This window comes from Oryctolagus cuniculus, chromosome 6 (assembly GCF_964237555.1).
Source record: "Oryctolagus cuniculus chromosome 6, mOryCun1.1, whole genome shotgun sequence".
Lineage (NCBI taxonomy): Eukaryota > Metazoa > Chordata > Mammalia > Lagomorpha > Leporidae > Oryctolagus > Oryctolagus cuniculus.
This window is the reverse complement of record NC_091437.1, coordinates 95,216,391-95,241,930: the sequence shown is the minus strand read 5'-3', so window position 1 is coordinate 95,241,930 and position 25,540 is coordinate 95,216,391. Positions and strand designations below refer to the sequence as shown.

Genomic DNA, 25,540 nt, shown 5'->3' with positions numbered 1-25,540 from the left:
GTAATATCAGGAATCAGATAGTACTCTGTCAGAGTAAGTGCCTGGTTATTTATGAGATATTTTCTCAGGGAAGGACATTTTGGAGACGATAACCAGAGATTATTCGGAATAACAACTAAACGCTACATGCTGTTTTAGTGTCTACTTTTTAAAAAACAGAATTTAAAACAAATCAGCTGTCTGCTTGGGAAAATTTGTAAGGCAACTTGAAACCTCACTTCACAGGCATCTTTATGCAGCTGAATTCTGACATCACAAAACACTAGCCATGAACCCTGTTATTCAAATGACGAAACAGCTCCCTTTTGCGAATAGTTTCTGGACTGTATGATTCCATAGACTCTCACCTGAAGAGAATGAGGACACTGTTGGGTTTTTCTACCAAATGTGATGTCCAGGGCGAGTAAGAATTACCGTGTTCTCCAGGTACAGGCACGATGGTGTAGGGGAGAAGTCAATTTGGGGGCAAAAACAGTAACTGAGCGGCTCACTTTTCTGGTTCCAAAGTTTGCAAGACTGAGGATTTCCTATTTTCATCCCTGCTTTTACAATAGGGCGTCGAGTTCTAAATTTGTTTTTTCTCCAATACCACAAATTAAACATAGTACACTGGCCTCAACTTCCTTGTTATATTCAGTTCAGTTTAATTTTGGTAGGTGCTTCTGGCAGAGCGGTTAACGACTACTCACATACATGATGACAACTCATTTTATGTTGCCCCGGCACCGGATGGCCATTAATTTCCAATGACTAATTTATAATGAAAACCTTTTTTGTTTGTTTGTTTATAACCAAGCCTGAAAATCTATTTACATTTAATTAACACTTCAGATAGCTTGTTTAAAACCCATAAATGCAGTGACTTTAATGATCCATTACAGAGATGCTACTTTAGTTTTCCATGACTTGTAAAACTTTCACAAACAGATCTGCAAATGAATTACCTCCATCTGCTCCCCCTGCAGCTGCAAGAGGGTTATGTTAAAGAGCATTTTCCTCCTTCCTCCTTTTCTGCTTTTCTTCCAGCTCCCAGCATTTTTGTTTTCAAACCGGACTACCGGCAGCCCCTTCTCTTATGCAGTTTCCAAACTTTGCAGCCAAACTCCAAAAAAAATGTCTAAAAACTCTTTGCCCTATCATAAATCAGACATAATCTACCTTGCACATATCAGTTAAGGAAGCGTTTCCATCAGCAGCAACCCAGGCATCAGTCCTTAACGGAATCGTTACACATCCAGTAGCAAAATGCAACAGTGTGAGAGTGAATTCTGACTGTGAAAGCTAAAAGAAATGCTCCCTTTACCTTGTCTGTTGTTTTGTTTTGTTTTTACGAGCGATTTATGGCTCCCGTTTTGAGTTTATAACGGGGACACGAAAGGGTACACACATGGCTCCAAAACACATTTTCTTAGCTACACCTTCAAAAGCCAGGCAGGAGAAGTGTTCGTTCTACAAAGACAGCCAAGCATCAAGCTCTGTGCGCAGTTATCTGCAGCATTGATAGGACAGCAACAACTGGCTTTGACACGTGTGCTGCGCTAGCATTCCGCTCAAAACTACGGTAGAAGAGAGAGGGAGAGAGAAGCATTCAATGTCTTTTCCTTTACCTGAGCCAACTGCTTTTCTTGTGGCTGCTGCAAACGACTTCGTCCTCTTCTTCCCAAAGCCAAGCAGTTCTAGTGCCTGCAACTCTCCCTTGGAGAAGACCACACAGCTCCAGCCAGGCAGCCTTCCTTCTCTTAATCCCCACTCGAATGTGATGACACACACTAACCCCAACCATCTGTTGAAACACGTCCTCAAGCACTCAGCACAGTGGTGTGTCAAGACAGGCTGCCCAATCCAATTGCTGGGGCTGGGCGTCTCTTACCGATTGAGAGGCAGAGGGCAGGGCTGAAACTGGAGGTCTGAGAACTCCCAGTCAAGTAACCTGAGATTTTCGCAGAGAAAGGACTGCTATAAAAAGAGGAGAAGTGGGAGGTGCCAGAGGGAAGGTGGAGGGAACGAATTACGCCGGTGGCCAGTTGTGCGTTACTTTTCACAACTCCTGCTGTGCCCCTGGGGACGCGGGGGACCCTCGCGAGGATGCCCGGAGACACTTAAAACTCCTTTGCTGCCGATTCACAGAGGGCAGTCTGCTTGGCAAGCCACTCCCTCTCCCACCCCCGTAGGAGATAACAGATTCATCGTGACACGCGGATAAAGCGTTGCCGTGGGAGTAGTTTGCACTGAAGTGTGACATCTACGTTTTGAAATCTAAACTCCCACCTTCCTTCGAGGAGATCGGAGATCGTGGCTGCCTTCTGCATTCCTGGGCGGGAGGGAGCAGGGGGCGCAGCGAAAAGCCGAACTTCTGCCTGACCATGCACCGTCCCTGTTTGCCACAGGCAGAACTTCAGAAAGAGCCAATGGAAATCATTTTCAGTGCTATTCGAGTAAAATGGCATGCACTCCCAGGGACAAAGGTGGCTTTTTAAAAAAATTCACTTGCTGTTTTCAGACATCCTTTGGTATGAGACTTGTCATTGATCACGGTTATTGGCTTCTAGTTAATTGCACTTATAATGTTCCTGCAGCTCAAGCAGCCCATTAACAATTTTGCTTTGCAATGTTTCCAAGCATTGACTTTTTAAAAACCTCCTTCTTATGTGTATTATTGTAATTATTATTAGTAGTAGTAGTAGTATTTCTCTTAACAGGTTTATAGAACTAATTTCTTTGATAGTAGTCTGAACCACAAAACAGCCATGCTTATTATGGTACTTTAAGAAGAAAACTGGAAATAGATGACTTGTGATGTTACCATTTCAAAAATTCCATCAGATGTCTAGTAGATGTTGATGATCTGAGAGAGAAAACAGGAGTTTAAATAGTACCAGTTCTGAGTAGTATCTACTGGAAGCCAACATTTTAAATATTGCACCCTTTGAATTTTTTGGACTGGAAACAAACAAACAAACAAACAAAAAGCACCTTGAACCTTGAATCAAGCATCAGAGTTAGACTATAGACATCTGATATTGGGAGGGCCAGAACCACAGAGACAATTGCTCCAATTTCTCACAACGTGGACTTGATTAACTTGTTTTTACAGGGGAGGTTATGTTAAGACACTTAGCATGTGCTCTTGGTACAATTCTCTGAAGCACTGGGTTGAGAATTGTAATTTTCAGATAAGGAATTTTTCCTAAAGCTGAGCTGTAGGGAAGAAAAAAAAAAGAAAGAAAAAAGAGTCAGAAGCAGGAGTCCTGCGTCATTTGCTCTGTTTCTTCCCAGAAGTGATTATGAAGTATCTGTTTCACAATGCAGAATGCATTCACTAAACCTGGACTCCTGATCGCCTCAATGCATCAACATCATCAACCTAACCAGTCCCAACAATAGCAAGTGGCAGGGCAGAGCAAAAACTTCCCTGGGGCACCATAAATTTTTAATGGTGCCAATTATTGTAAGGCAATTGTTTCCTTTTTCTTTTTGGGGGGAGGAGGGATTAATCCAACCAGGTCTATGTCTGGAAATCTGGATTACCTCCATTGCATGGATTTTGAAGACTCTGGAGACTTTGTGAAGGTAGTTTGCCTTCCCTGAAACTGCAAATTGAGTTATAAAAGGAAAACTTAAGAAACTGTAGAGGTTTCATCAACGCGATGCTCGTAACCCCCCTTCTACAGGACGTTTCCCAAATGGGTCTGGCTAGGACCTACATTATAATTTATAGTGCTATTCAACGTGAATATTTTATTCTTTGTAAATCTTTTCATTACGGCTCAGTCACTCTTCTTTCATTGATAACTCAGCTATTTACTCAACATGTGCTTTAAAATTAAAAAAAAAATACAAGCATACAATAGATAGTAGGCACTTGCTAGGTTCTTAATACCTAGAGTCTGCACAGTGTAAAGATTACCTTTGAAAAGTATTGCACAATGAGTCCACAAAGACACATTTTTCCTTCTTGGGCTGAAATGCTTTTGTTAGGGAAAATCAACTCAAACAAAAACCTGAAGCTGGTGCTGCAGGATAAGGTCCCAGCTCCCCCTCTCCCCGTAGCCAGCTCTAGTGCTCAGCAGAATGTCAGTTTCGAAGTTAAGAATTTTCCATTACTTCCCTTCCTTTCGCCTTGCCATCTGCAAACAGTTTATTTTTTAAGGCGGAAAAAAAAAAAGTGAAATTGATTCTGTCTTGAAAGATCTAAACCTAAAGTGCAGCACGTTCTAGGAGATGCTCTCCAGCATTTTAAAGTCAGGATGAGCAGGGTGAGGGCGTGTGCGGAGCGAAGAGCTTTGGCCTAGGGATGAAGCACGCACGCTCCTAAAATGAAAGATTAATTGTAGGTAACGGTGATATTGAAGAATAGCCCCCTCCTATTCTGTTCCCACAGTTAAAATGTCCCTTTACTTATTAGCTCCAATTAGTTTCCATGGTAACCGACCAGCCCTTGTAAACCCCGCACTCGGAGTTTCACTTATCTTTGTCTAGACTGAGTCACCACCCTCTTCCCCCACACATGGCGGTGCAGCGGGTCCATAGCCATATCCATGTCTCCCGCGCGCACATCCCTGGCACATAAGTGCCTGCATTCACTTTAGTGCTAGCACAATGATGGCCAAGGGAGAATGGAAGTGCCATTTAATCCCTCAGCTACAACGCGTGCATCTGCTACCGCACTAATTTCCACCCCTTTTTGGTTATTGTTTCTTGCAGTCTTGTTCTATTATCAGCTGTGTGGGGCTCGTAATTTCTTTTCAGGGAGGCCAATACAGTATAATAAAAACCTCATTAAGCAGAGCCACCTATCAGCCTTGCCGAAAACCCTAAACTGCTCTGGTTTTGTTGAACGAATCATTAAAGTGAAAAAGAAAATCCACTTGTTTGTCATGCTTGAAAAAAAGAGAACAAAACTAACAGAAAGGTTTACCAAGCCAGGGGGCTAACATGAAGATTTAATGCATTTAAGACACCAGGGTTCTTTTCCCCCTGCACTGTAAATTGGCCAAGAATCCCAACTTGAGCGCAGTAAACAAATGATGGGGAGGCTGAGAGAAGTGCTCGCCAGACTCTTGCGTGTGTGTGTAAGCGCGTGTTTGTGTGTGTGTGTGTGTGTGAGTCTGTAGCATCTCCACACTCACAAGCTATTGTGTACCATAATGCCACGAGCAGATGCTGCTGCTGCAGTCCCTACAGTCAGGGCCTGTGACTACAGCTGAAGAATCTGATGTGAAGGGTGTGGAGAGGTCTTCCGCAAACACATGGAATTTGGGGAGCTCAATAAGCCCCAAGATTTCATCATTTGTGCTGAATTTACTTCTCTGGACACAACTCAATTTCAGTTAAGGATTATTTGTAGGTAATCGGTCCTTGACTTAGAAGCAAGCATTCTTTCGAGTTGGCCTTGTTTTAGGGTTGTAACATTTTGTTTTAGTTTGAGGAAGAGAGAGAGATTCTATTTACTGGTTCACTTCCCAAATGCACGTTAACAGCTCCTTCCAGGGGCCAAAGCCAGTGGCCAGGAAATCAGTCCAGGTCTCCCAGGTGTATGGAAGCTATCAAACCACCTGCCTCCTAGAGTCTGCATTCACTGGAAGTTGGAGTCAGGAACCAGAGCCAAACTCCAAACCCAGGGATACTAGTTTGGGATGCAGGTGTCTTAACTGTTAAGCTAAACACCCACCCTTGATGGGCATGTGTAGTCTTGGTAAAAGTAGATGGAAATGATAGCATTACAACTTCTCCTTTTCATACAAACTACTCTTGCTGACTCTTTCTCATTACCAATTTTGACATGCAAGTGATTGAGGATAAGATTCCTCCAATTCTAATGGAATGTTTTATTCTTAAAATAGTTTAGGAGGTTGGCATCTGATGTCATCTGTAATCTAAGTATTAGAAACAGGAAATGAAAAATTCTGATCATCAATGCTGTGTCTGATAGGATATGGAAATCTGTGAAGTTCCTTACACTGACGAATTCTTCGATGGTAACATTTCTTAGATTTTTTTTTTCCCGTTAGGCAAATGACAAAAAAAAAAATCCCATGATCCTAGAAACAGGAATAACAGTTAGTTAGGGCTGGCATTCGGCACAGTGGTTAAGATGTCTACATTCCAAATTGGGAGTGCCTGTGTTCCAGTCCCTGCTCCACTTTGGATCCAGCTTCCTACAGATGCACACCCTAGGAAGTGGCAGGTGGTGGCTAAAGTGGCTGGGTTCCTGCTCTGCATTGTATGAGATGTGAATGGGATTTTGAGCTCTGGCTTTGGCCTGCCCAACCTCAGCTGTTGTGGACATTTCGTGGAGTGAACCAGCATATGGAAGATCTCTCTATCTCTCTCGGTCCCTCTCTCTCCCTCTCCCTCTTTCATTTTGCCTTTAAAATAGGTAATAAATAAATAATAAATAAAAGTTTTAAAAAAAGAAAGTTAAAAAAAGCAATTAGCCCTTTGTCATTCACATCATAAATTTTAGAGACGCAATAAATCTTGTAATTTGGAACACCTGCATATTTACATTACTTAAGGCTACACAACTTCAGATATCCCCTTATTCTCCAACTAAACTTTACTGCCTTTACTCACATTGAGCCAAATTGTTCTCAGAACGAGAGGGAACTATCGCTTGTTAAATGAATTCACATGCTGGGCAACAAGCACCAGATTTGCTCGTGTTTGCTGTGATTATGTCACCGTGTAGGAGATGGTACTGGAGCCAGCAGTAGGTTTCGTACCAGAGAAATGGTTTTATCAATGTAGTGAATTCCCTTCAGGAAACACAAACCTGAAGCTTGTTGAAAAGTGCTATGTGGTTGCACTGTAAATAATCCTGGGAAACTGAGGTGGGGTAGGAAATGACTTGAAACAATGACATAACCATGGGGTATTTTAATGAAAGATGCTGCATTCCAAAGAATGGTAAAAATTTCCAAAATTCATTCTAAAACCATACTTGTAGGAATCAGTATTTAGTCTTCATTTGAAAAGATAATTAAATTTATGGGATATAATAGAGAGAATAGATATCGACTAAGAGGAAAATGAGGATTCAGTAATAGAAACTTGAGGTTTTATTGTTCGAATGTGCCTAGAGATAGGATTGCTGCTATCTGTGATGAATTACACCTTGAGCCTAATAAGGCAGATAATTACCTTCTCTTTATAATATGCACATTTCCTAATTAAAGTAATTAGTATGAATGAAAACTGGAAGCAATAAGGAACATCACTGTTGTCCAGAGAATGAAGTAGAATTTGCTTTTGGAAGGAAGTGTACACACAATGTATTTTCAATTTAATTTTGCATTTTATTTATGTATTTGAGAAACAGAGACACACACAGAGAGAAACAGATGGGGGGGGAGAGGGGAAGAGAGAGAGAGAACTCTCATCTACTGTTTTATTCTTTAAATGTTGGTGAAAGCTAGGTATGGGGTGGAGCTGAACCCAAGAGCCTCAAACACTATCCAAGTCTTGCGTGTGGATGGCAGGAACCCAATTACTTGAGTCATCACCACTGCCTTCCTTTACAAGGTCTACGTAGTGAAAAGGAGTCGTAGTCAGGAGCTGGGAATAAAATCCGGGTTTGTGAATGTGAGGTGTGGGCATGTTAGGATGAAAGCCTTCTCCCTAATATATATTTTTTAAAAAGATTTATTTATTTGAAAGGCAGAGTGACAGAAAGAGAGAGGAAGAGGCAAAGAGAAAGAAAAAGAGAGAGAGGATCCCCTATCTGCTGGTTCATTCTCCGACTGCCCACAATACTTGCAGCTGGGGCCAGGTGAAAGACAGAATTCTGACCAGAATTCCAACTGTGTTTCTGGCATGGGTGTCAGGAACACAAGTACTTGGACCATCACCTGCTGCCTCCCAGGCGCATTAGCAAGAAGCTGGATCAGAAGCAGAATCAGCACTTCTGATAGAGGACTCCAGTACTTCAAGTAGCGGGATTGATCCACTGTGAAAAGTGCCTCTGACCCCACCTCCCCAAATCTATTTGAGAAAGGAGAAAATTGAGGCTGCGGAAGGTACAAGGGTAACATTTGAGTCATTAATGGAACTGGGAATACACCCGAAGATTTAATCTACTAGCTTATCTATTTTCTCTCAATAATGTGCTTTCATTAGAAACAAAATTCTAAACTGCAAAGATTCTCCTAAACTGGAGTGACTGTGCTTTATACATGCTATATTATGTAACTTGAGAAATCTGTGTAAATTTAGATACAAAAAATTCCTTTAGTTATGCAGTATTTCTTCATTAAACCCTCAGAAGGGTTAAAAGGCGTGAGAGCTCGTAGGTAGTGTTATTATAAGTGCAGTGGAGATTCATTTAATAAACACTGTTTAAAGTGATTTTTATAATGGCTGTGCTTTACTGTAACAATTGAGATGGGACCCGGGGGGCACATCACCCTGTCATTCCCTCTCTTTCTTTCATGTTTTTTTTTTTTTTTTTTTTTTTTTTTTTTTTTTTTTTACAAAAAATATGACTGAGATTTAGGGATGTCTCAATGACATTGATGCTGTATAGATTTTAGAAGAACTGGACAGCAGATTCTGAACTAAAAAAGTTTTCCTTGCTTGGGTCGTAAAACAATTGGATTATCAGGCAGGAATGTGTCCCGGTTATTTCCTCATGTTCAAGACATTAACAAAAGTATATTGCCCCTCATCCAGGATCTAGTTTCAAAAAGGAGAGTTCTCTGCTTTTCTCAGAGTTATTTAAAAAATTTGAAATGTAAAACTGAGCCTTAGGTGAGTTGAAGAAATAAAAAATTTAGTGGCAAAGCGATAATCATTGAACCAACGTAACAGAAGACAATAGAGGCGTGGGCGTTGTGGTGCAGTGAGCTGAACTGCCGCTTGGGGTACCTGCATGTGACATCAGAGTAACAATGCTGGCTACTCTACTTCAGAGCAGCTTACTACTAAGGTGCCTGTGAAGGCAGCAGATAAAGACCCAAGTATTTGAGTCCTTGCCACTCATATTGGGAGACCTGGATGGAGTTCTGGGCACCTGGCTTTGGCCTGGTCCAGCCCTGGCTATTGTGGCCATCCGGGGGTTGAACCAGCAGATGGAACATCTCTGTGTGTCTATTGCTCTCTTTCTGTTACTCTTTCAAATAAATAAATAAACAAGCCTTGCAAAAAAAAAGAAAGGAAGATAATAGAAAAATGAAGACATAGGGCAAAAGTGATACTGTTTAATAAAAATAAAAAACAAAAAACCTCTTAGTAGGAAAAAGAGGGGGACTTTTTTTTTTTCTTAGACTCCAAAGTCAAGTCATTGCAAAATCAGAAACTCTTTGAAAGCAGAAACTGTGCCTTCTGTTTTTGCATATCTTCTCTCCAAACACAGCACGGTGCATTTACATGATGGCTCTTCAATACAAGTTTCCAGCATTGGTGGGTTGCTTGTCTTGGTAGAATTTCCATGAGCTGTTTCTTCAACCACAGAGCTTGGCACCTCGGAGGAGATACAGCATTTTTTGAAATCGATTTGCTGTAGGCATTTACTTCTCAGTAAACTGACCTACTGAGTTCATAGAGATTCAAAAGCAGAATATGGTTCCTTGGCACTCTTTCCTTTCTCACTAAGGACATAATGTGTACCTACCACTCACTTAAAACTACTGGGAAGTAAGTATGTGTGTGAAAGTTTCTAAGTAACAAATGCCCAAGCTTACCTCTGTGACAGTCTTGACCAAGAAACCAGAGCTTACAGATAGATGTTAAGAAAAGGTTTGTTTCCATGGAATTTAGTTTTCTTCAAAGGAGCAGCAATGTTTTGTTGTTTACTCAATAGATCAATGTGATTTTTGCAGGCTAAATAAGAGCTTGGATTTTGATAGATGTTTTCAGAAAGGTATCTAAAATATTGACATAATAACCTAACTGTATGCTAGTCCTTCTTGGTCGTCACACTAGCATGTGCACAAATACAACTAAATCAAATAGAAAACTGGCTCTTTCTCTCTTAACTTCTAAAGTGCGGTCTGCTTATTATTTACAGAATTGGCTAAACTTCCTGAGACTGTTAAAAGGGCAGTCACAAAATTTTTGCAGTAAATTTAAAGGTAGATTGTGGGCATATTTTCTTTTTTTAAAATTTTATTTAAGTTACACAAGTTTCATGTATTTCACATACGCAGATTTAGGAACATAGTGATTCTTCCCACTTTCCCTCCCTCCCGCACAGTATTTTCTAACAAACCTCTTTTTTCAAAAAAAAAAAAAAAAAAAAAAAAAAAAGACACCCCTAAATGAATGTTAACTCTTTCTTATGCTAAATAGCCCTTTCAAGCTTTTATTTTGTGTGTAAATATGTCAGACACTAACATTGAAGTAGTTTGTTTCTTTTCTGCTTAGCAACAATACAGATTTTTAATTAATGGCATAATTGCTGCTAATGTCATCAATTATAGTATTAAAGCCAGAAGCTATACGACAACATACTTTGGAGGCTAATTACCATGTTTCTTATTTATTTCACAAACAGAATTTATATATACATTCATACATACATACATATATAAATATAAAATCTATTCTCTGAAAAGATTTTCTTGGGGATTTTTATTCAAAAATTTAATTTTCTCTTGCTAAAAGAAACCTTGCAAGCATTGATGTATTTTTCATTGGACTACACTGATACTACACTTTGCTTTCACTTGTTGTTTACTGCTGACCTAACCCATGAAAAAGACTGTTTCTTCTTCTAAATTCTTACTATAATAAAAATAATAATCACTAATAATTCTAATAATTTTGGAACTCCCATTGTGAGTCCTTTCAATGTATTTACTCAGGTTAATTTCATCATGACACGCGGGTAAGGAAGGTACCAGCTGTATTTCACAGTCAAGAGAACTGATTTAGATTCAAGGTCAAATACCCATTAAGAAGCAGAATCTGGATGTGAACTCCTGCCTTCAAGCCTAAATCGCTAATGAATTTGCCCTTCCTATTAATTGCAATTTATGAGAATTTTAAAGTGATAAAGTAATTCATCCAAAGTCTCCTTTCACTTAACTACAGCTTATTTTTGTATTTCAGAGATTGCCATAAATTGTAGAACTAAGGCTCTATTTTTGTGCTGAAATGATAGACATAGATGAACCTTCAAGAAGAATTTTGCCAATGTGATCTGTCTCTTGCATTCAGTGAGAGGGATGTCATTCCCTCACCACATCAACCCAAGGACATTGGAGCCCTTGGACAAAGCAGGTGCTCAGGTAATATTCAATTCCACTGAGGTTGGTAGGTCTACCTAGTCACACCAATTCTTTATGTTGGAGCCTTGACTGCCTTTCACTTCTGTTACCTGCTATGGCTTTTGTGGTACCTAACAGCTACATGTGTTTGATTTTTAAAAACAAGGTACATGTCCACATGGCAGTCATTAAAATATCATTCTTAATAGTCATTTCTAATTCCTCTAATTAACCCAGGGGAATCTAAATTGTCATTCTTGAGCTTCTCAGGACAATACCGTGCCTGATTTTCTGATGCTTCATTTGAATCAGAAGTGAGTTCTAACACCCCAGAATATTTGAAAACAGTCCAAACTGCTGTGGACTCAACTATGGGATTAGAAGCTAGATTTGAAAGCAGCCAAGGGTAAATGTAAAGGATTTCTGCATTTTTTAAAGGCAGTTAACATTGTTAATTGTTTTCAGATATTCTTTATAATTTTTAAAATTTATTTGAAAGGCAGAGATACACACAGAGAGAAAAATATAGAGACAGACAGAACTCTCTCATCGATTTGTTCACTCCCCCAAATGTGTGCAATAGTAGGGCTGGGTCAGGCCAAAGCCGGCAGCCATGAACTCCAAATCTCCCATGTGGGTGGCAGAGACCCAACTATCACCTGTTGCTTTCAAGGGTATGTGTTAGCAGAATGCTAGAGTTGGGAGTAGAGCCAGAATTTGAACCCAGGCACTCTTGATATGATAGCAAGTATCCCAAGTGGCATCTTAATGACTAAGTCAAATTCCCTCCTCTCCGAGAAATATTCTTAAAATTGTTTGCCAAAATGGGTTAAAAAAGAAAATGATATTATATCTAATATCTAATTTTATTAATTTTGTCTAAGTTGTTTTGGAAATGGGTTAAACTTACCTATTATTATCATTATCATCATCATTATTACTTATTCTGAAGATCTCCTAAGGAAATTAATACACTCAGCACAGACTCCTTTATCAACTAATAAAAAAATTTCCTGAGAAAAAACGTATCTGGGATGCGATTTTCAAAGTATTCTCTAAGGGAAGATGCACTTCAGCATTTGACTGTGAAGTCACTAATGAGACGTTTTCTGGGAAGTGTCACTTCAACAAATTGAGGGGAAGTAAATGAAAATGAAATAGATTAGAAAACCTGAATTCAAGGGACAGTTGTTTTTAGAGACAGGCCCTCTGGGTAATTGCTGGTAGGAAGCTCCTTATGTCATAAGCATGGGAAACACAGAAGAAGGGAGAATTTCCAAACTCCTGTTCTCTGATCATGTTTTAGAACAAAAGTGCTAACCAAGTACTTGTATTTTGTTACTCTGGAAAGAAAAGTCTTTAAAATAAAGTATTTTCTTATTGCCTTAAATGCTACTGATAGTCGATATTGATTAGATTTGTAATCATAGTGCATTTGTATAATGTTTGGTGTATTACATTTGTATTATATAAATTACTGTATTGCAGTAGTGAGCACTGGACATTAAGTCCAAAGACTAAGGGTGCTTTCCTTATGGTTGGCCATGGCTGCCAGGAAGGAAGGCAATCCAGATAAAAATGCATAGAATTAAACAGGAAAGTGCAGCAGGCTCTATTCTTGCAGTTTCAATCTCACGAAAATGAATTCAAAGTATCAAAATAAAAATAGAAGGGTTAGAGTTTGTTGCAGAGGTTAAGATCCACTTGGGATACTTTAATTCCACATCAGAAGAGTCCTGGCTCTGCTTCCAATCCCAGCTTCCTGCTAATGTGCGCCCTTGGAGGAGCAGTGATGGCTCAAGTACTTGGATTCCTACCACTCACATGTAAGATCTGGACTGAGTTCCAGGCAGCTGGTTCTGGCCTGTTCTAGCCCTGGCTTTTCCAATCTTTTGAGGAATAAAGCAGCAGATGGAAGAGCTCTGTCTGCACGTCTGTCTGCCTTTCTCTACCTTGTTGCCTTTCAAATAAAATTAAAATAAGATAAATTAAAAATTTAAAGCAAAGGTGGTCACTGTGCCAGAGTGGGTTAAGCTGCTACCTGGTATGCCTGTACCATGTATGAGAATGCTGGTTCTACTTCTGACTCCTCCAGTTCTGATCCAGCTCCCTACTAAAGTGCCTTAGAAGGCTGTGGATAATGGCCCAAGTACTTGAGTCCATGCCACTCATGTGGGAGCCCAGCTGGAGTTCTAGTCTCTTGGCTTTGGCTTGGCCATGACCTGGCTGTTGTAGCCATTTTGAAAGTAAACTAGCAGAGGGAAGGACTGTCTCTCTCTCTCTCTCTGTCTCTCTCTCTCCCCCTCTCCCTTACCCTCTCCTTATCACTCTGCTTTTCAGATAAATAAATAAATAAATTTTAGGAAAAGTAGTAACAAGAAAATAAGTCTGGTCTTGTAGGGAAAGGGAAGAAGGCTACTTGGAGAGCCTTGAACTTGGGAACACTTGGTATCTAAAATTGGGCAGATGTTTCCCCTTTTCTGTGCTGAATGTCTCCTGTTTGTGTAGCTCTGAGAATTGTGAAAACCTTGGGATTATACATAATCTGAGAGTTACAAAGTGGGAATTTAGGGAGATTGATCCTAATAGAACACTCTTAGCCCTATTGGCTTCACTCACATTATCTGGAATTCCTCTAATGGCGATGTATCTGTGAAGTCTTTCTATTTTTTTAAATGCCTGCCCTTTATTCCCTAGAGAAAACATTTGCCAATTCCTGATGAGGATATTGGAATGTGTGTGGGAGGGGCCTGCAGGGAAGGGGGGGTGAAGGAATGCTGAGAGGGCAGACAGGGGTTAGAAGATGCCACATAACATTTTCACCTGTTCCAAACTGGGACTGACTCTACCACTAAGCAAGGGAGCAGTCTCTTGATCTTCTTATAATAAACTCAGTAGTGCAGACCATTTAGGCTTCTGACACATTGGTAACATCTTGTCAATGGAAAACTGTTTTCTTGGTTTCCAGAAACCAAGCAAGTCTGATATTCTGTGCTTGCTTTTATAGAAGATTTAAAAATGCAAATGAACTTGAGGCTAAGGTTAATAATACACTTAATTTGTCAAAATTCAGCAGTCTCCAACATCTTCCTATATTTACCATTTCTCTTAGCTTCCTTTTCATTAGGGTATTTAAATTATTTATTAACAGGATGGGCCCATAGACTTATTTCTTCTTGGACACCCTAGTGGTTTGGCCTGTGGGCCCTGAAAAGGTCCTGCACATTTTGCTCCAACTCCATGTTGTTTTTGAGCTCTCTGTATGTGACTCTGTGGTCCTTTAAAGTAGATTTGGAGGGATGGGCATTGCTGCCACTTGGCAATGCTCACATCTCGTATTGTGGTGCTGGCTGCTAATATGGATGGGCAACAGAAAATAGACTTTGCTATCACTGCCATTAAGAGTGTGGAGCAAAGATATGTGCACGTGGTGTTCAGAAAAACAGATGCTGACCGTACCGAGAGGTCAGCAGAGCTCCCCGAGGCTGAGGAGGGTCATGAGATGGCCAGGACGCAGAAGTTATGTCAGCACAAGCTCCCAGGCTGGTTCTTGAACAGAGGAGGATGTCAGGCATGGGAAATATAGCCAGCTTCTGGTCTGGACAAGAGGTTCTGTGAAGACTGGAACAACTGAAGAATATTCGCACATGTAGTCATTCTGGAGAAGAGCTCTTAGCTTCCTTTTTTACCCTCACCTCTGGGGATGAAATTTACCCTCATCTAGGGATGAATTTCTGCAGACCCTGTAACCAAAAGTGTAAGATTTAGGCAAAGGAGGGCACTGGAGCATGGGCAGAGAATCTGAACCAGGTTACTCACTTCACCTTGTTCAGAGCATGTCCCAGGAAGGTCTTCTTTCCAGCATTGTCCCCAGAAGGGACCAGGCCACCACAAACATGGAAAGCTGCCCAAAAGCAGCTGTCAGGTCCCTCTTTTCTACCTCCTAGACTTTCCCATAACGGATGTTATAAAAGCCCTAGCAAACCACAGCTCTGGGAGGCCATCTCTTTGGAGAACCATCCCTTTACACGGTCTCCTTGAGTTGTCACAAGTAAATAAAGCTTGTCTCTGAGCAACTCCCACTAAAATGTGATTATTTGGTGACACCGCAAGTGAACAGACTCCTTGTGTCTGCTAACAGCCTCTGCTAGTGATAACTTTTGTTGGGAGGAGACAAGTTTGCAGAAATTTATAGCATAATAATAATAAAAAAAGAGATCACCATACTCAATACATCCTTGTGGTACACAGTATGTGCCTATATTTGAAAATGTCTGTAATTCACAAATATATAACACATTATAATTTTGTCACTCATGTTAGAAAGATAAGGTTAATTAAAAATGATTGCTGGCATATGAGCTATGGCCAGAAATAGAGCTGAAGCTTAAGTTGAATGACATGCCTTTTTCAGAGTACTTCTACGGCAGTAAGTATAATTGAACTTGGAGATATAGTTGTCCCTTGGTATCCAGAGGAAATTGATTCCCAGGTTCCATGTATCAGATGCTCAGTCCTCTCTATAAAATGGCAGAGTTTGCATGTAAAGCATGTATATCCTTCTGTGTGCTTTATTTTTTAATTAATTAATTAATTTAAAAGGCAGAGTTACAGAGAGGCAGAGGCAGAGAGAGAAGGAGAGATATCTTCCATCCACTGGTTCACTCCCCAGATGGCCACAACGGCTGGAGCTGCACTGATCCAAAACCAGGAGCCAGGAGCTTTTTCTGGGTCTCCCACATGGGTGCAGGGGTCCAAGGACTTGGGCTATCTTCCACTGCTTTCCCAGGCCATAGTAGAGAGTGGGATCAGAAGTGGAGCAACCGGGACTTGAACCGGTACCCATATGGTAGGTCTGTATTGCAGATGATGGCTCAGGTGCTTGAGCCTCTGCCACCCACAGAGGAGGTCTGAATGGAGTTCTGAATTCCTAGCTTTGATCTGCCCTGGCTTAGCTATTTTGGGCATTTGGAGAGTGAACCAACAGATGAAAGATTCTCTCTCCTGTCTGTCTCTTTCTCTCTCTTTGTTTCTCTCTCTCTTTCTCCCCCCTTCTTCCCTCTCTGCCTTTCTCTCTGTCATTCTGCCTTTCACACAGATGAAACTAAAGACATAGATGTTTAAAAAAAGCAGAAATAGAATGTCCCATTAACAGTCTGTGGCAGGCCGTGTTTATCTTGAAATTCATCCTTTCTTGCTTTCTCCCCCTACATCTTGATAGTCAGGGGATTGGCATGGACCTAGGCAGCATGCTGAGGTTTGTGCTGGCTCACCCATGCTCTCTGTTTAGTGCAACAGATTTGATGATCTCCCAAATCCTTTCTATGCAAACATACTGTGGTTTCAGGCAAGCTACTGAGGCCACAGTGTACAGACTGGATTTAGAGACCTGCCAGGAGGCTGCCAGAAGCACTGAGCTGGGAGGTGTTGAAAATCTGAACTGGGGGCTTGGCAGTGGGGACGGAAGGGTGCAGATGGATAAAAGACCGTTTGAAGGAAAAAGCAACACAATTCAGTGATCCTGGATGGAGGGGGGGGGGGGGGAGTGAAAGATGACCACGAGCTTTTGGAGTGGGAACTGCTCTTGCTGGCTGTGTGGCTTGAAAAACTCACACTGCTGGGTTTCAGATTCTATGAATTAAGACGATTAGCCTAAAGGGTGTAAGAGAGAAGTGGCAGACGGGTGCTGTTTCCAGGGATGAATTATGAATACATCAAATAAGAGATGATGATGACACATTCAAGTAGAATTATCCGGGGAGAGCTAGAAATACCTGTCTCTGAGCTCAAGACTGAGGTGCACATTCAAAATACACATTGGGTGATCACATGTGGACAGCTGAAACTTGTGGGGGAGGAAGGATATAAACAGGAGGTCTGTGCCCAAGGACTAAGTTTGGAAGAAACACTTCTTTTTGGACTGGAAGAATCTGGGAAAGTTTTAGGAGGTCTGTTTGCCAGTAAAATCAAACAGTAAGAGTGATCAAAACATAACAAAACAACCAAAACCAAATAAATAAATAAATAAATAAATAAACCTCAACAACATCATGGTTGAATTTCACAGTGAATAAATAATTTTCTTAGAATCCACTTTCATCTTGATCTCGTTGCTTTTGTTTGTCTCAGTGCTTTCCTTCTGCTTCTCATCTTCTTTTTTTCTTATAGTATGATACACAGAGAAAAACTCAACATTTTAGCTATTTTAAATTACACAATTCAGTGACATTTAGTAGATTCTTATTGTTGTGTAACCATCATCACTCTCTAGTTCCAAAACTAGAAGGTAACCTCACATCCATAAAGCCACTCCACCTCCCATTCTCCCCTCCTCTGGCAACCACTGGCAACCTCTGGCAACCACTAATTTGCTTTCTGACCCAATGGAGTCCCCTATTCAGGACATTTCATGTAGATGGAATCATGGAATATTTGTGGCCTTTGTGTCAGCATAATGTTTTAGGGTCCATTCACCTTCTAGCATGTATTAGAGCTTTATCACTATTTATATACTGCATGTATACACCACATTTTGTTTATCCATCTGTCTGCTGATGGACATTTAGGCTTTTTTCCCATCTTTTGGTCAAAATGAATAAGACTGCTATAAACATTTGTGTACAAGGTTTTGCGTGGACGTACCTTTCTCTTTCTCTTGGGCATCTACCCAGGGGAGAAAGTCTGGATTCATGCAACAATCCTATCACTAATTCATTGCAAGACCATCAAACTGTATTCCACAGGGGCTGCCATGTTTTGAACAAGATACAGCTCCTAACACATACAGACATTTAGCTTCCAAAGTTGTAAGTTAATAGTAGTGAGAGGGTGGAGACTTGTTCCAGTTATATTCTTTAGGAGGCAAGACCACTGGGAGGCCTTTGGTCACTGAGAGCATGCACTTGGAAGATAGTTATTACAAAAGAATTAGTTATAAAAGTGGAGGTGGGCTTAGCTTCTTTTTCACTTGCCACATGTTTCTTCCTCCCCATGACACCACCTTGCCATTTTCCAGCCTTACCAGATGCCAGAACTGACAGGGCCTACCAGATCTTGCACTGTGAACCTCCAGAGCCATGAGACCAAATAAACCTTCCTTTAAAAGTAGCTTCTTTCAGGATCTGTGATAGTCATAAAAAGCTAACTAATACAGTGATTGTATCATTTTAATTTCTCACCAGCAATGTATGAGGGTTCCAGTTTCCCCATAGCCTCACAAATGTTTATTACCTTTATTTTCTAATCTAGTCATCCCAGTGGGCATGAAAAGTATGACATTATGGTTTCAATTTGCATTTCTTTGACAGCTAATGACATTCAGCTTTTTTATATGCTGTTGGCCATTTGTCTATTTTTGGAGAAATGTCTAATCGTGTCCTTCACCACTTTAAAAAATATTTATTTATTTGAAAGGCAGAGTTACAGAGAGAGGGAGAGAGAGAGAGAGAGACCTTCCATCTGCTGGTTTACTCCCTAAATGATGACAATGACTGCGTCTAGGCTGGGCCACATTTTGGAGCCAAGAACTTCATCTGGATCTCCCATGTGGCTGGCAAGGGCCCAAGGACATAGGCCACCTTGTGCTGCTTTCCTAGGTGCATTAGCAGGGAGCTGGGTTGGAAGTAGAGCAGCTGGAACTGGAACTGGAACTGGTCTCCATATCAGATGCTGACGTCACAGGCAATGACTTAACCTATAATACCACAATACTGGCCCCATCTTTCACTATTTTCAAATTAAGTAGTTAGATATTTTGCTGTTGTTGTTGAGTTGTAAAGTTCTTTAAATATTCTGGACAGTAGATACACTCTCACCTTTGAACAAGGTTCTGAAGGGTAAATGGAAGTAAACTTGATGAAGAGTTCTTGGGATGATCTTTCCAGGCAGAGGACACAGGGCATACCTACTGTATTAGCTCAGGCTGCCTTAACAAAATATAATATATTGAGTGGCTTAAACTGTAGGTATTTTCTAACACTTCTGGAGGCTAGAGTTCCATGAATCAGCTTGGTCTGGTTCAGGGGAGTGCTCTCACATGGCAAAGGGAGGGAGAGAACAAGGGAGGGAGAAAGAGACAGAGAGAGGAGATAGAGAGACAAGGAGAGAAAGAAAAATTAATCCCATCATGAAGGCCCTAACTTTATGACCTAATCTTTTTTTTTTTTTTTTTAAGATATATTTATTTGAAAGGCAGAGTTACCGAGATGCAGGTGCAGAGATAGAGTCTTCCATCTGCTGGTTCACTCCTCAAGTGGCTACAATGGCAGTAGCTGGGCCAAGCCGAAGCCAGGAGCCAGGAGCTTCCTCCAGGTCTCCCACGTGGGTTCAGGGCCCCTAAGGACTTGGGCCATCTTCCACTGCTTTCCCAGGCTGTAGCAGAGAGCTGGATTGGACGTGGAGCAGCCGGGAATGGAGCTAGCTCCCATATGGGGTGACGGCATTGCACGCAGCGGCTTTACCTGCTAAACCAGAGCGCTGGCCGCATGATCTAATCTAAATCTGCTTTCCTCCCAAAGGCTCCAAAACCAAAAACTATCACATGGATTTAGAGGGGGACAGGGGACAGCACAAACATTCTTCGCATAACAACTGCAGAGATTGAGGTGTAGTGAGTGAGGCACTGAGGCTGGGTCTCTGCTGCCAGGGAGCACTAAAGAGCCAGGTCCTGGTAAAGCTCTTGGGAAAGGCGCAAGAGCCAGAGCTCTTTCTTTAAGAAATGCAAATTCTGATTTAGTGGGTTTAGGAATGAGTTGAGATTCTGCATTTCTAACAAGTTCTCAGGTGACACCAATGTAGTAGCAAGGACATAGAGCCCACATCTGCTAAGGATGGTGATATTTTCTAATAACAGAATATATTATTGAATGGGCTTAAAAAGGAGAGTATCAAAGTCAACTTCAAATTTTTAAAAGATCACTTAAGTTCCTGAGTGGGAAATATATTGGAATATGGGCCAAAAAAAAAAAAAAAAAAAAAAAAAGGAGATGGGGGAAGAGTTAGTGTAGAATTAATTATGGTTAAGTAAATTAAAATCTATATGTTCATTGGATGGAAGGCTCTATAAACATTAATAACATGGTTATGAAGATAATTTTATGGCATGGAAAAGTATGATATAATACTAAATAAAAAAGCAGAAATAAAAATTACATGTACAAATTGGCTTCAACTTTATAAAGCAATGTTTATAAGAGGAGCAAACATGCCAATTTGTTAACAGTGACTCTTAAGAGATTGTATGATGGGTGATGTTTTCCCTTTATATGTTTTCTCTCTATATCATAATTCGACCATTCTCACGCTGATATTTTATGTCTTTTAGATTGCTTTCCAAACAACAACTGGACGTTATGAAAGTTGTCAAAGACCTGGAGATTTCTATCTGTGAAATCTTGAATAAACCTCTACAGAAACACCCCTAATACTCTGGGAGAGTTAATTTCCTGGCCCCTCTTAGGGTGCCATGCTGTTGCTGGTTGTCAATTTCACACATGCAATTTCTATCCATTCAGAGCTGACAGCTTGGATTTCCCCCTCCATTGTAATAGCTGTTCTCTCTTCTGGCTTCCTCAGGCTTGCATTTGGTAACCTTTGCCCTTTTATTTGGTACAAGCCAAAATGCCATCTTTGGAGAACTAATGTACCAGAGAAAATGGTAGCATGAAGCCACATAACCTACTGTTCTTCTCCTTTCTGTTTGTGAAGGTTATTATTAGAGCTCATTTTAGAGAATTTCAAATCCATTCAAAGTATCATGGGTTTAAATTTTTCTAATGGAAGCAAAGCTTTTGATGTTTGGGTTTAGAAAGCTGCCTGGCCTCTTTAGAGTTCAAATTTTCATACATTGGTACAATTGATCAAAGACTTTATTTTAAGACAGAGAGAAAAGGCAATTTGTCTTACCTATAGTTGTTTTGTGTTCTCAACATTATTATTATTATTCTCCTTTTCTAAATTTTTTGCTGAAACATCTCCCTGTTTGAAGATCTATTTTTTTTACAACATATATTGGCTTCACCTTCTTTTGATCAGTCTGAGAAACCATCTGGAAACAATTGAGAGTGACGTCACAAATCCACATTATGATTTCAATGAAGGATCAAAGAAGGGAGGGAAAAAATTGAGGGCTGGAGAAGCAGAAGTTAACATTTAATCACAACTATCTAATAGAGTAGGAAAAGGCAAGAAAACATGATAAAATGAAAGGATTATGAACTAGCATTAAAGGAAATTCCCTTAATTTGTTTTGAGGTGTAAATAGTGAATAATTAGTGAATATACTGGTACTCATTTCTGCTTTTATTGTGGATAAAAGAGAAAAACAGTCATCCATAGATAAGGCTGGGTAGTAACGCCAAAGTGAAAAAAGACTTTTCGGTGCTGGGTTTGGCAGCATGTCCTGAAGCTAAACGCAGAAGGGTATGGAAAAGTCTTAGGACAGGGGCTAAAGGTCATAAGCAAGGACAATACACGGGGAATTTGGAGGAATTCATACTCTACGGAAGAACTCCTAGACCACTCATGAAAATAACAGATTGCCTACGCTAACTTGACACTGAAATGAAACTAAGATGAAGCCACCCCTTGAAAGTAAGCGAATGATTAAAAGGGGGGATTTAAGGCTTATGAAAGGTTGAGAATCTAGAATCTCCACGTAAAAGACCCTGAAATGATAACTAATATAGGAAGTGGTTTCCTTAACCCTCTAGAATTAGAGCTCTCAGAATTGATTGACAGTTCCCTCTTAGAATATTAGCTCATTCTGGAGAGAACTCTGTTTCTAGCCAGCCAAAATTGTTCCTCTCCTATCTATGGATTTTAGCCAGAAGCTCAAGGATCCCAGTGAATTTCAGGGAGAGCAATGGAGCTGGAAAGGTGCAAGTAGTTTTCTTTGGAGAACTCCAAGAGCAGTAATCCCAAATTCTTTCCCTGCTATTTAAATCAGCAGTCCCAAGGCAACTAATAATAAAAAATAAGTTGGGTGAGGTGGAAAAAATAAATAAATCAGCAGTCTTGCATTTCTGGGATCACTCTCAATATAATGTTGTCGTAGATCTTTTTAATAAAGGTGACTTATTTAAAACATATTTGGGTGCTAATTTTAATATCTTCATAAAATGTCTTTCTACCAATAAATTTAGTTAGTTGCTTAAAAAAATCATTGTGAGACTGTGTGTTTCAATTTCAGTTTGGAAATTAAGGCCATTCTACCAATTCATGGTCTTCCTTTTGCTACCAAATTATGCCTGGAGAGATTTTCCTCGCCATTCATTACTCTGACCATCATTGCAGTTACTCCAGAATTCTACTGAAGTCATTCTTATTTAGTATAATATTTAAAATTTCCAACCTTTGATTTCTTTTTTTTTAAAGGAACATGGTTTACTTTTTTAGCTGTAGTCAATTTTTAAAAGATTTATTTGTTCATTTGAAAGGCAGAGTAAAAGAGAGAAGAGAGAGAGAGAGAGAGTCATCTTCCATCTGCTGGTTCATTCCCCAAATGGCCTCAATGGCCAGAGCTGGGCCAGGCTGAAGCCAGAAGCCAAGAGCTTCTTCCAGGTCTCCCCATGGGTGCAGGGGCCTAATGACTTGGACCATTTTCCACTGCTTTCCCAGGTGCATGAGAAAGGAGCTGGATCAGAAGAGGAGCAGCTGGGACTGTAACTGGTGCTCAGATGGGATACCAGTATCCCAGGCAGCAGTTCAACCTTCTATGATGGTCCCCTAGCCCCCAACCTTTAATTTCCTGTTGTCTCTTCTTATTTAACTATGATATATCTCAAATGAGACATAAAAATTATATTAGTTTTTGCCATGAAGAAACAAGAGTCATACCTGAGGAAAACATTACATTAAGACAGACAACACAATTTGATGTGAGAATTTTTAAAACGCTCAGGGAAGGTAAACCCATATCTCAAGTCTATGTTCCCACACCGATGGAACTTCATGAATTAATCTCAGAATTCTTCTGAGCCTGGGTAAGGCTTCAGAATTCTCAACACAGTATTTCAGGAGCCACCCATAGTTGACTATAGTTCGTATTGGAGTTCCAAAAACATTTGCCAACCTCACTTAGATAAAGAATGTTTTGCTTTTGTTGATAAGTTTAGGGAAGGATGTATTTTATTTTATTTTAAAATCGTGTAATTTTACATTTTAATTCTTTTAATTTTTTTTTTATTTTATTTGATAGGGAGCGCACACTCCTCAAAAGCTTGCAGCAGCTCGAGGATGACGTCAGGAGCCCAGATCTAAATCCAAGTCTCCCACTTTGGTGTCAGGGACCCAGCTCCTTGAACCATCACCTGCTGCCTCCTAAGGCCTGCATTAGCAGGAAGCAGGAATTGAAAGCAGAGCTAGGGACTTGCATCAGGTACTCTGACATGGGATATAGGTGTCCCAAGTGGTATCTTCACTGCGGTGCTCAATGTCCACCCCTGATTTCATGTTTTTGCTTAACACAGCTATAAATTTATAGACAATGTATTTCTAGTGTATAAAAGCTCCACTAGTAGGCTGTTTAAAACTCAGTAACCTAGGAACATAGCGGCTGGGAGTGGAAGGACAAGGAAGGGAGGGGAGTAAGTCACAGTGCAGGAAAAGACCCGGAACCAAATCTTCTGTAGTGAAAACCTCTGACTTCTATGCTCTTCCTCATTATGTGTTAAGCTATATAACTTTTGTTTTTTTTTTTAGAGCCTTAGTTTCCTCATTTATAAAATGAGTTTGATTTTAAAATGAAATATCATAGCTTAGGCAAAACAATCCATTAAACATATGGCATATACCGAAACTTCCATAAGTGTTTTGATTAACACAGAGGGTTATTTGTGTTCCTGATGAAATGAAAAAAACTCGCCAATTTTGAACTTTAATAAAAGGGTCAGTGGCAACTTTAACGTTTCTAATTAGACACCATCTGAATGTTAGAGTATAATAATGCAACGCAGGTGGTGCGAAAGCAAGTACCCTCAGCGCTAGAATCCACTGGCCCTAGACCTGCGTGACTTTCAACAAAGTGATAAGCAAGTTATCTAACTTTTCTCAGTTGCTTACATGTAGAGCGAGGATTCTAAGACAACATATAAAAACCATTTGTAATTTCCATAATATGTATTTCATAAACTTTCTGAATCCTCTCATGCATAGATTTCTAAAATATTTTGCACCTAAATCAACTTGCCTCTTAAAAAAGTATTTATTTATGTGTTATTATTTGAATGACAGAGCAAGAAAGAGGGAAAGAGAAAGAGAGATCTTCTATGGCCCAAGCCATGGCTAGGAGCTTGGAGTTTCATGCAGGACTCCCACCTGGGAGGCAGGGACCCAAGCGCTTCAGCCATTACTGGCTTTCCAGGGTGTGTATTAGAAAGGAGCTGGATCAGAAGCAGAATAGAGGCACAAAACCAGGCACTCAACGTGGAGTGCAGGCATCCCAAGCACTGTGCCAAACACCTGCCCCAAACTTATTTTGAATTCCATTTTCCTACAAACTTTTTAAAATACCCTTGTGAAAATAAACTACACAAAAGCTGTTCAAACGTGTTCCCAGCACCATTATACACAAAGGCAAAAGGCTGTAACAATCTAAACATCCATCAACTGATGAATGGATTTGTACAATGCGGTCTATCCAGAAAAATAATATTAATCAAAAAATTGGGTAAAATATTGCTAAGTGCTACATCATGGATAATTTCGAAAATGTTATGCTAAGTGAAGGAAGTCAGATATAAATAGACAGCTAGTGTATGACCCCATTTGTTCAAAATATCCAGAGTAAACAAACCCATGTTGACAGCAGGTGGATTATTGGTTACCAGGAACTGTGGGAGGAATAAAGGTGGAGTGACGGCCACAGGTTCTGGAGTTCCCTTTGCGGGTAATAAAAATGTTCTAAAATTGATTGTAGTGATGGTTGCACAACTCTGTGTATTTACTACATAAAATGAATGCGCATTTTAAATGCGTGAATTGTGCGGCATGTGATTATATCTTAGTAAAGACGCTATTTGTAAGCTACAGAGGATAAAATGGTGACTCATCTGGCTTCTGGGTCACTCTCTGTAGCACTTCCTGTGATATAAAACAAGCTTGTTTAAAAATGTCTGTAAGTCAACACTGAGTCAGGGTGTGTCTTTGGATTCTTCTGTGATGGACAAAAAGAAATCATTTCGGAGAGAGTGGAGACAAAAGGAAGAGGGGACCTGCAGCTGCATGTTGCAATGGACTGGGTAGCAAATCGAAACTCTGACTGCACAAATGAAGATGAATGGCCAAATAAATCTGTGTCTATGTATAAGCTTTAGACATAAATGAAAATAAATTTG

At 40.2% G+C, this 25,540-nt stretch overlaps 1 protein-coding gene across 5 annotated transcripts in view; it reads right to left on the bottom strand.

Annotated features, from left to right (window-relative positions):
* SULF1 (sulfatase 1) overlaps window positions 1-1,985 on the bottom strand; it is a 194,829-nt gene extending 192,844 nt beyond the window's left edge. For 3 of the 5 annotated variants that reach the window (XM_051844555.2, XM_051844551.2, XM_051844554.2), the window contains exon 1: window positions 1,608-1,985. The gene's annotated coding sequence lies outside the window, so the exon portion shown is untranslated. The remainder of the gene's footprint in view (window positions 1-1,607) is intronic. The other 2 variants (XM_051844556.2, XM_051844553.2) reach the window with 1 other exon arrangement.
* Between the last annotated feature and the right edge of the window lie 23,555 nt (window positions 1,986-25,540).